The sequence below is a fragment of the Molossus molossus genome, unplaced genomic scaffold, assembly GCF_014108415.1.
Source record: "Molossus molossus isolate mMolMol1 unplaced genomic scaffold, mMolMol1.p scaffold_m16_p_9, whole genome shotgun sequence".
Taxonomy (NCBI): Eukaryota; Metazoa; Chordata; class Mammalia; order Chiroptera; family Molossidae; genus Molossus; species Molossus molossus.
Window position 1 is genome coordinate 84,325,437 of NW_023425403.1, and position 8,122 is coordinate 84,333,558.

Consider the following 8,122-nt stretch of genomic DNA (forward strand, 5'->3'; position numbering starts at 1 on the left):
AAAGGAGCTGCGTGCCCAGGGTAAATATCAGTCTCCATGTTAGAAAACAGAAAACAACTTACAGAATTTTGCAAAAGGGAGATATGCGGCTTCTTTTAAAAAATGACAACCAATTACCTGTAGAGTACTCTTATTTTACTTTATTTTTGTTTCTCCTTCTTCTTGCTTTCTCTGAGAATTTGGCCCTATCTTTTCTATTTCAAATATGCCTTGGTTCACTTTCAAAAGAGGCATGGAATCTTTCAAATGCCTTCCTTGCTATTCCCCAAGACAGGCTCTTAATTCCAGTTTAGTTTTAAGAGCCTCATTGCTAATGTCTTTGGGGGAAGAAAAATAAAGTAGAAGAAGAAGAAAGAAAGAAAGAAAGAAAGGAAGAAAGAAAGAAAGAGAGAGAGAGAGAGAGAGGGAGGGAGGGAGGGAGGAAGGAGAGATGGGGGGAGGGAGATCACGAGGCCTCAGAGGCCTGGGTGAGCCTCTGGACACCACCATGCCTCCTGCCTGCTTATATTGGGCGGCTGGGCCCCTGGGCCCAGTTCCCCCAGCTCCCTAGGGCAGTTCTACCGCCTGCAGTTAAAGTGACTGGGGCCCAGGCTGGGGGTGGAGGGACGGTGCCAAGGCCTGAGTCCTGAAAGGCTGAGATCCTGGGCAGCTGGTGTTGGAAATCACCAGGGAATCTTTCTGGAATCTTCACTGTGAGGACCTGATGGGGTTGCTGAAGGTAAAGCCCACATAAGTGTGGGGCCCCTTAGGCTGCATCCCTGGGGTTTCTCACTTGTACACACACAGCCTCCTGCACCAGTTTCTGGATCCAGCAACTGCTGTTCCAAGAAACTGAAGCCGCCTTTTAGCTACGTCAAGTCTCTAAGAGAAGTGTCACCATTTGTCATTGCTGTTATGGGTGGCTTTTCACATCGTGACGTAGACCATTTTGCTTTGTGTTTATTTCAGCTTCAGTAGAATGACTGAGTTGTTTAAGAATTTGCTCCTTAAAGGGTCTGGACCCCATGACCATGTCCCCTCCCCCCCCCCCAAATTCTACCCATTTCACTGAAGCTCCAAGTCCAGTATTTGAGTCACAATTCAAAGCAAACAAAACTGTGATGGATAGATAACCATAGTGAAGATCCAGAAAAAGGCAATGGGAAATTCTTTTCTGAATTGGATATGATTTTTTAATGAAAATGTTCAGGAACTGAGAGACTTGGACAAAAACATGCCTTTAATATGCTATTGATAACCATAGAGATTTGCCAGACACAAGGTATGTAGCATGTAAAGTTTTACTGGACTAATCTGTCAGTCGCTAGTATTATTTGTTTCTACAGTGAAGCCCTTACTGACCCTTCTGGGTCAGGGACCCAAACCAAAGTCCTTCTGCCCAGTGTTGTTCTCACCAATCGAAGGAGACTTCAGTTCAGTAAAGCAGAGCAGAAACTTCATTCTTTGATCAAGGACTGGAGGAGGGTGAGTTCATGCTCCCAACTGGGAAGGAACATTCTGTGTTTTTAGGCTGTGGGGTGGGATGATTGAGTTCTTTTAGGCATGTGTAGTCATTCTCTGGTTGCACTCAGCTCTTTTATGCAGGATTATTTATACATGATGCCCTATTGCCGCCTCGGTTTTTGTGATTGGAACCTTGGTTTCTGTGCTCAGGAATCCGTTTCAGTTCCTGTAAACAAGCACAGCTCATGACATAGTTTAGGTATTGAGAAGTGTTAGGGTCTTTTGGGTGGTAGCTCATTGACAAAGGTTTGTCTGTGTTGCTTAGGACAGTGTACAGAATCATAGACCACACACCAGCACATCTTCATAAAATCATCTCCGTGGAAAAAGATAGTGACTTCAATAAGAGCTAGATAACTATTCCAAAAACACCTCGCTGAAAATATTGAAGTAATAAGAAATACAGAGCTTAAGGATTGATTCCAGGAAGGATGATTGGAGCAGCCCATGCTACAGAATTCCTGGCAGCCACTGTGAAGTGAGTGTGATGTGGTTGCAGCCCTTGCTAGCTTAGCTGTCATCCAGGAGGACCACAGGCCCCAGTTGCCATGGACTGTTATCATCAGAGCAGATACACTCACCCACCACTTGTTGCCTATGGAACAGGGAGGATTCAGCTGGGAGCTGCACTTTAAATAGGGTCTTATTCTGCTTTATGAGCTAAGAGGACCAGCAGAAACTGCAGCACCAATAAAGTCACCTCCAATGGCTCAAAGACTGTTTGCCATGAACAGACACTATTTCAATGAATTGGACAGTATGATGGTGGCATGGATATTTGAGGAAGAGAACATTTGAAAATGTCATTTAGGATCTGAATGAATGGAGCTGAGCTCTTCATTATCTCTTGCATTAGAGTAGGATGTGTTCTCCAGAAAAGGAGATCCTACGGATGACTCCCGAGGATGTGCGTGAACGTGGACTTCACCAAAGACAGCGGGGGAAGGGGAAAGAGAACAGCGGGCAAGGAAGACACATTAAGAATGTGAAAATAAAACTACAGATTGTGTGGTGCATTTAAAATATTGTTTATGACGAAATGGATATATCTAGAAGACTCTTAGATCAACGAGTGTACAGCTATGGAGGCCATCAATGCTGAAAACAAAGATTTCTAGTTCATCTATTCGGTAGAAAGACATTATACCCCAAGACAGATGCCATTTTAAAAACAACATCGTGGGGTTTACAGTGTCATGAGGGATAGATTAGAATGTATTATGAATGACCTTGCATAAGTCATTTCACCTTTGGTTCCCAATTTGCTCTTCATTAAAATTAGAAAAGAAAGTTAAGAGTTTTTCCAGCGGTATTAGGTACTCTCAGTAAATTCTATGGTTTTCCTCTGTGTCCATCCCCCTGTCTCCACCAAACGTTGAGACTGTTCTTGCAACACACAACAATAGAATCAGCAAGGTCAATAAAATGGGGATTTTTTTTTTAATGTCAATTTGCTATGGAATTGCTCATTGATGAGTCAAGCTACGCTGGAAACAGGTCATCACTAAATTATCTAAAAAGCTGCTCCTTCTCTAAGCTGGACAATGTATTGTATTCCCGTTTCCCTTACATCTGAGTCATATTTGCGCTGCTGGAAAGCCAAGGGACAGCCCCATGAAAGCCCTGTCGGTCGTCGTGCTGGAACAGAGTCTGCATGGTCACATCAGTGTCTACCAAGTTTGCTTTTCTCCGTAAGATCAGTCCATTTCTAACGGGTGACAGCCTTCACCGGTGATGTATAATACTCTATTTTACACAGAATCGGTACCAATAATTTTGTTTAATTGAATGAGAACTTTGGGTAAACACGAATCAGAAAAGCGACAGCAGGTTTTTAGCATCTTCTTATCACATTTTTAAAATAAAGCAGCTTGGGTCACCAGTTACAAGTGTGTATTAAGTAAACATGACTCTTCTAATTGTATAACACAGCACTATTTTAAGTTCAGGTTGCCAAATCAGAATAATGCAATTTAGAACATGGCAGTACACTATAATAGAAAAAGATGGGCCAAATCACATTTGAGAATAAGGAAAGGAAAGCTGGATATAGCTGAACTTTTTTGAATGAGATGGAGGTACATCGCTGAATGAAATATTCAAGACAGCAGCAAACTGCCTCCTCAGGGAAGCAAAATTTCAATTTCACGGGTAAATTAAAATTAGAAGCAAAAGTCTCTAAAAGGCGCACACACCCATGTACACACACATATATATACACACTTATGTTTGTGTTTACAAAACAAATCCTTACTAGTTAAGCTAATAGACCTTTTATATCTGTGTATGTTTTACTTCCTTTGTTTCCATAAATACTTATGATTATTGTCCCAATCATTATTTCTGGACCAAGGTTTATTAATTTTTTTCTTTTAAATTCAGATACCCTATTTCCTTGTCTCCTCTAAACCAAAAGTAAGTGCAGACATTGTATATTTTTAAATAATTTATCACCTTGAGCAGCTGCACAAGTCTAAGTAACAGGTGTAAAACCTCCATTGACAGAGAAGGCATTCTACATGACAGGACCTAGAGTCCAGAATTTTAAACAGTTGTATGCAGTGCTATAAACCTTGTTTTCCTTCTTTCTTTTCCAATTAAATTAAATTATTTAAACAAATTTCATGTTTTCAAAATACAAATTTTTTTCTATTAATATTAATTTGTATATTAATAACAGAGAAAATAAACATGCACATGAATCCCTGATTTACAGGTTAGCTCAGTTTTTTTAAAGAGAAAAATATAAATCAAGAAGATTCTTTTGGCTCTGGCTGGTTTGGCTCAGCGGTTGAGTGTCAGCCCATGGACCAAAGAGTGATGGGTTTGATTCCGGTTGCAGGTTTGATCCTAGGCCCCAGTGGTGGTCATGCAGGAGGCAACCAATTGATGCTTCAATGCTGTTTATCCCCCTCCCTTTCTCTCTCCCACTTTATCTAAAAATCAGTGAAACAACTGCCCTTACTCTCTGGCCGGTATGGCTCAGTGGTTGAGCATGGACCCATGCACCAAGAGGTCACCGGTTCACTTCCCGGTCAGGACACATGCCCAGGTTGTCGGCCAAATCCCCAGTGGGGAGCATGCAGGAGGCAGCCAATCAATGTTCTCTTTCATTGATGTTTCCATCTCCCTCTCCCTCTCACTTCTTCTCTCTCTAAAATCCATTAAGAAAAAAAAAAAAACTGTTCTCAGATGAGGATTAAAAAAAAGATTCTTTTGTCATAAAAGATTATATGTTTACTCATCCCTTAATTTGGCAGGTCCTTGTGCTTTTTTGAAGTTGCTTACACTAAGTTACTATCTGGTGAGATACTACTGTACTAAGAACTTTATATATCTAAATTTATGTCATCCTACAACATTGTTATAAGATAGATATAATTATGATCTCCCTGTTAGATATTAAGGAACTGAAGTGCAGAAGATGAGTAACTTGTCCACGTTTATACAGATAAAAATAGAGCCAGGATTGACAATTTTGACTCTAAAGTTGTTCTCTCAACCACCACCCCCAAAGCTTGCAGTCAATTCTTAAATTTTTCAAATACTAAATATATACTATAGATAAATAATATGTAATTTTCTCCAAAATGTTATAAGATTTTCATAAAAGATACCCATAGATATCAGAACACCATGCTAAGTTTAAATTAATTTCAGGGTAATACTTCACAACAAAACAGAAAAAAAAAAAAGACAGCTGATATCCATGATGAACCTAGTGCTGATGAAAAGTCATCTTTTACCATTGGTGAAGATTCTCTCCTTGACTATACTTTAGTAGGGCTCCCCGGGCCTTCCTCTTTGACTAGGGCTTAAACTTGGCCCTGTTCTTGATAGGCCTTGCCCCCTCCTGCATGCCCCCCACTGGGGATCGGGTCCACAACCTAGGCATGTGCCCTGACCAGGAATCAAACTGGTGACCTCTTGGTGCATGGGTCAACTCTCTGCATAGCTAGATTTATCAAGAGTTCTGCCCAGTCACTTTAGAGAGAATCCCCAACTCTTGATACCTGTTCACCCTCAATATTTGATCAAATTCCACATCTCCTACCATCCCCAAGAACCCTATCAGGTCAGTTTAGCAGAACCCCACCACCATCACTGTAGATGTTTATACTCAGTAATTTTCCATCCACCAGGGTCCCCCACACAGCCCTGCACCTGCTCCTTGACTATAAACCCCACTAGTCTTTGTATTCTGAATTGAGCCCAGTTCTATACTAAAGTCTCTTTTCCTCTATTGCAATAATTCCCAAATAAAATCTATTTTTACCATTTTAACTACTATCAAGCTCTGTTTTTTTCTTGAACACTGCACACATGCAGGGCAGGAAAACAGGAGGAGAAAACGAGTTTTGACGATAATGATATTTTACACCCCATTGTTTTTTTTCTGCCCATATTTAAAGAACATTTTGCACAAACGTTTTTAGACTGCTATCATTTGGTCCAAACACTAACATAAAAGTTGTGTTTATTTGCTTTGACAATATTTCTAAACTCAGCAGAGGAACGTGCTTGTTTACTTAACTTCTTCAAAATATTAACTTTGCCAGGCAGTGATGGGCTGCATCTTTTAATCTACCAGGGGCCCCTCTCCTGCTGGAAAATGACAGAATCCACCTGAAGCATGCTTTGGAGCTACTCTGTCCCACCAGTACTCGGCTACTTTGATTAGGATTTACTGTGGCTAAAATAATACCCTTATCTTCCTGTTTGCTGGCTCTTGTGAGAAGGAAATATCTTTGGAGGAGAAAAAAACAGTTTGATCCACAATCCCTTCTCCACAGGGTAAACCACTGTTATCATTGATAGTGTTCTTATGGAGTGAGATTGTATTGTTCAAAAATGCATTTCATGAAACTGTCATAAAAGATTTTCAAATATTATCAAGTGAGCACTTTACATTCTAGAATAACAAAAGCAGAGTTTATCTTTCATTTGATAACAAGTCTTTTGTGATTTCTCTTGCGTACTTAAAAAAAAAAATCATTTACATCCAAGGCAGTAAAACAATAACAACAAAACACCATTTAACAGCAGGTATTGGATGGAGAAATTTCCACCAGCAAACTTAGCCCTTTTAAGAAGCAAACTGTACAACCTGCAGCTTCTTCGTTTTTGAATTTTTGTAATGTGTGATTCAATAATAATTTTTGCAGGCCAGGGGAAGCCCGTTCACTCCTACTAAAATGCTCTTAAAACGAGTCATGTTTTTTTCAATGACATGATTATGAAATGTATTCCATTGTCCAAGGTCCTACAGTTGAAGCTTTTCTATTATTTTCTGCAAGATCCAATAGAGCATTCTTGATTTCAATCAGGCTGGACACCCTGTCAGGGACCAATTTTGACACATCAACCACAAGGCATATCACAGCAGTCAAAAGTTTACAACCTGTAATAAAAACCAAACTAAAGTCAAGCAAGCTATCTTCTTGTAGGCCCAGGGAGGCTCTGGGCAACTAGTGATTTGTAGGCTCCATTACATTCCCAATGTTCGATGTATCTAGCCCCTGGCAGGGTGTCAAGGACAAGAAATAATCAGTCTTTAGAGATCACTTTTAAAATGCTATGCCCTGTGCTTCCTTTAGGTGAATCATTCCTCCTTCTTGTCAGGATCCACTGATGAAAGCTGACGACCTTCAATAGCTGGTGACAAGTGAGATATCCCCCTCTCCACACATGGAGAAAATGATATTGTGCAATCAGCTCTGCCCAGACGTGCGGTGAGTGATGAGCTGCCGAACATCATCCTCATGGACTCTTTTTCCAGTGTCAAAGCACGAACCAGAAGGACATACATGATCTTGTACACAAGGGCGAGATGATCACCAGAGGAGTGGACAGGATGGCATTTTCAAATTTATGTACAGAAATGTCCTGTTTAGAAACCAAAATGCATCTTCATGTTGAATCTCTAGATTCAAAACAGTGGACTAACACAAGGTCTATGAAAATAAAGTGAAAGTAAATGGTGTAAATTGGTGGCAGTGTTCACATTGCAGTAACTGTTAAATAGACATTCTTGGCTTAATGTGACTTTTAGTCCAGCTAATATAGCTACAAAATGAGTTGTTATCAATTTTCAAGCAGTAATTTTTTTTTCTCATGATAGGCTTCAATTTTTTTTCACTCACTAGAATCCCAACTATTTCAACAACAACAACAACAACTTTCAAGCAGCAATTTTTTTTTCTCATGATAGGCTTCAATTTTTTTTCACTCACTAGAATCCCAACTATTTCAACAACAACAACAACAAAAAAAACCAAAAAAAAAAAAACCACAACGATTTATGTTTTCCCTAAAAATAACTTATACCTATTATTTTATTATAATGCTAGTATTTTGTAAGAACTAATGATCCATCTTCTAGTTAATTTAGACTTCTAATTTCAGCTTCTCTCTTTATATGTAGTTCAAGTTTGGTTGTTTCTCTATAGTTTAAAATTACTGGTGATAGATATATTGTGCTTAAGGATAAAGAGAAATCTAAACAGCACCCCAAAATTGCTATTTGGAGAAAATATATGGAATGATGTGCTGATAGCAGGAATAGAAAATAAGAATTCAAATATGTTACTCAGTCACAGAATCCAGCAGATGATTTCTG

The 8,122-nt window shown here is 39.6% G+C and overlaps 1 pseudogene; it reads left to right on the top strand.

Annotated features, from left to right (window-relative positions):
* The first annotated feature begins 1,174 nt into the window (after positions 1–1,174).
* On the top strand, positions 1,175–2,399 carry LOC118622427 (annotated as a pseudogene).
* The last annotated feature ends 5,723 nt before the right edge of the window (positions 2,400–8,122 follow it).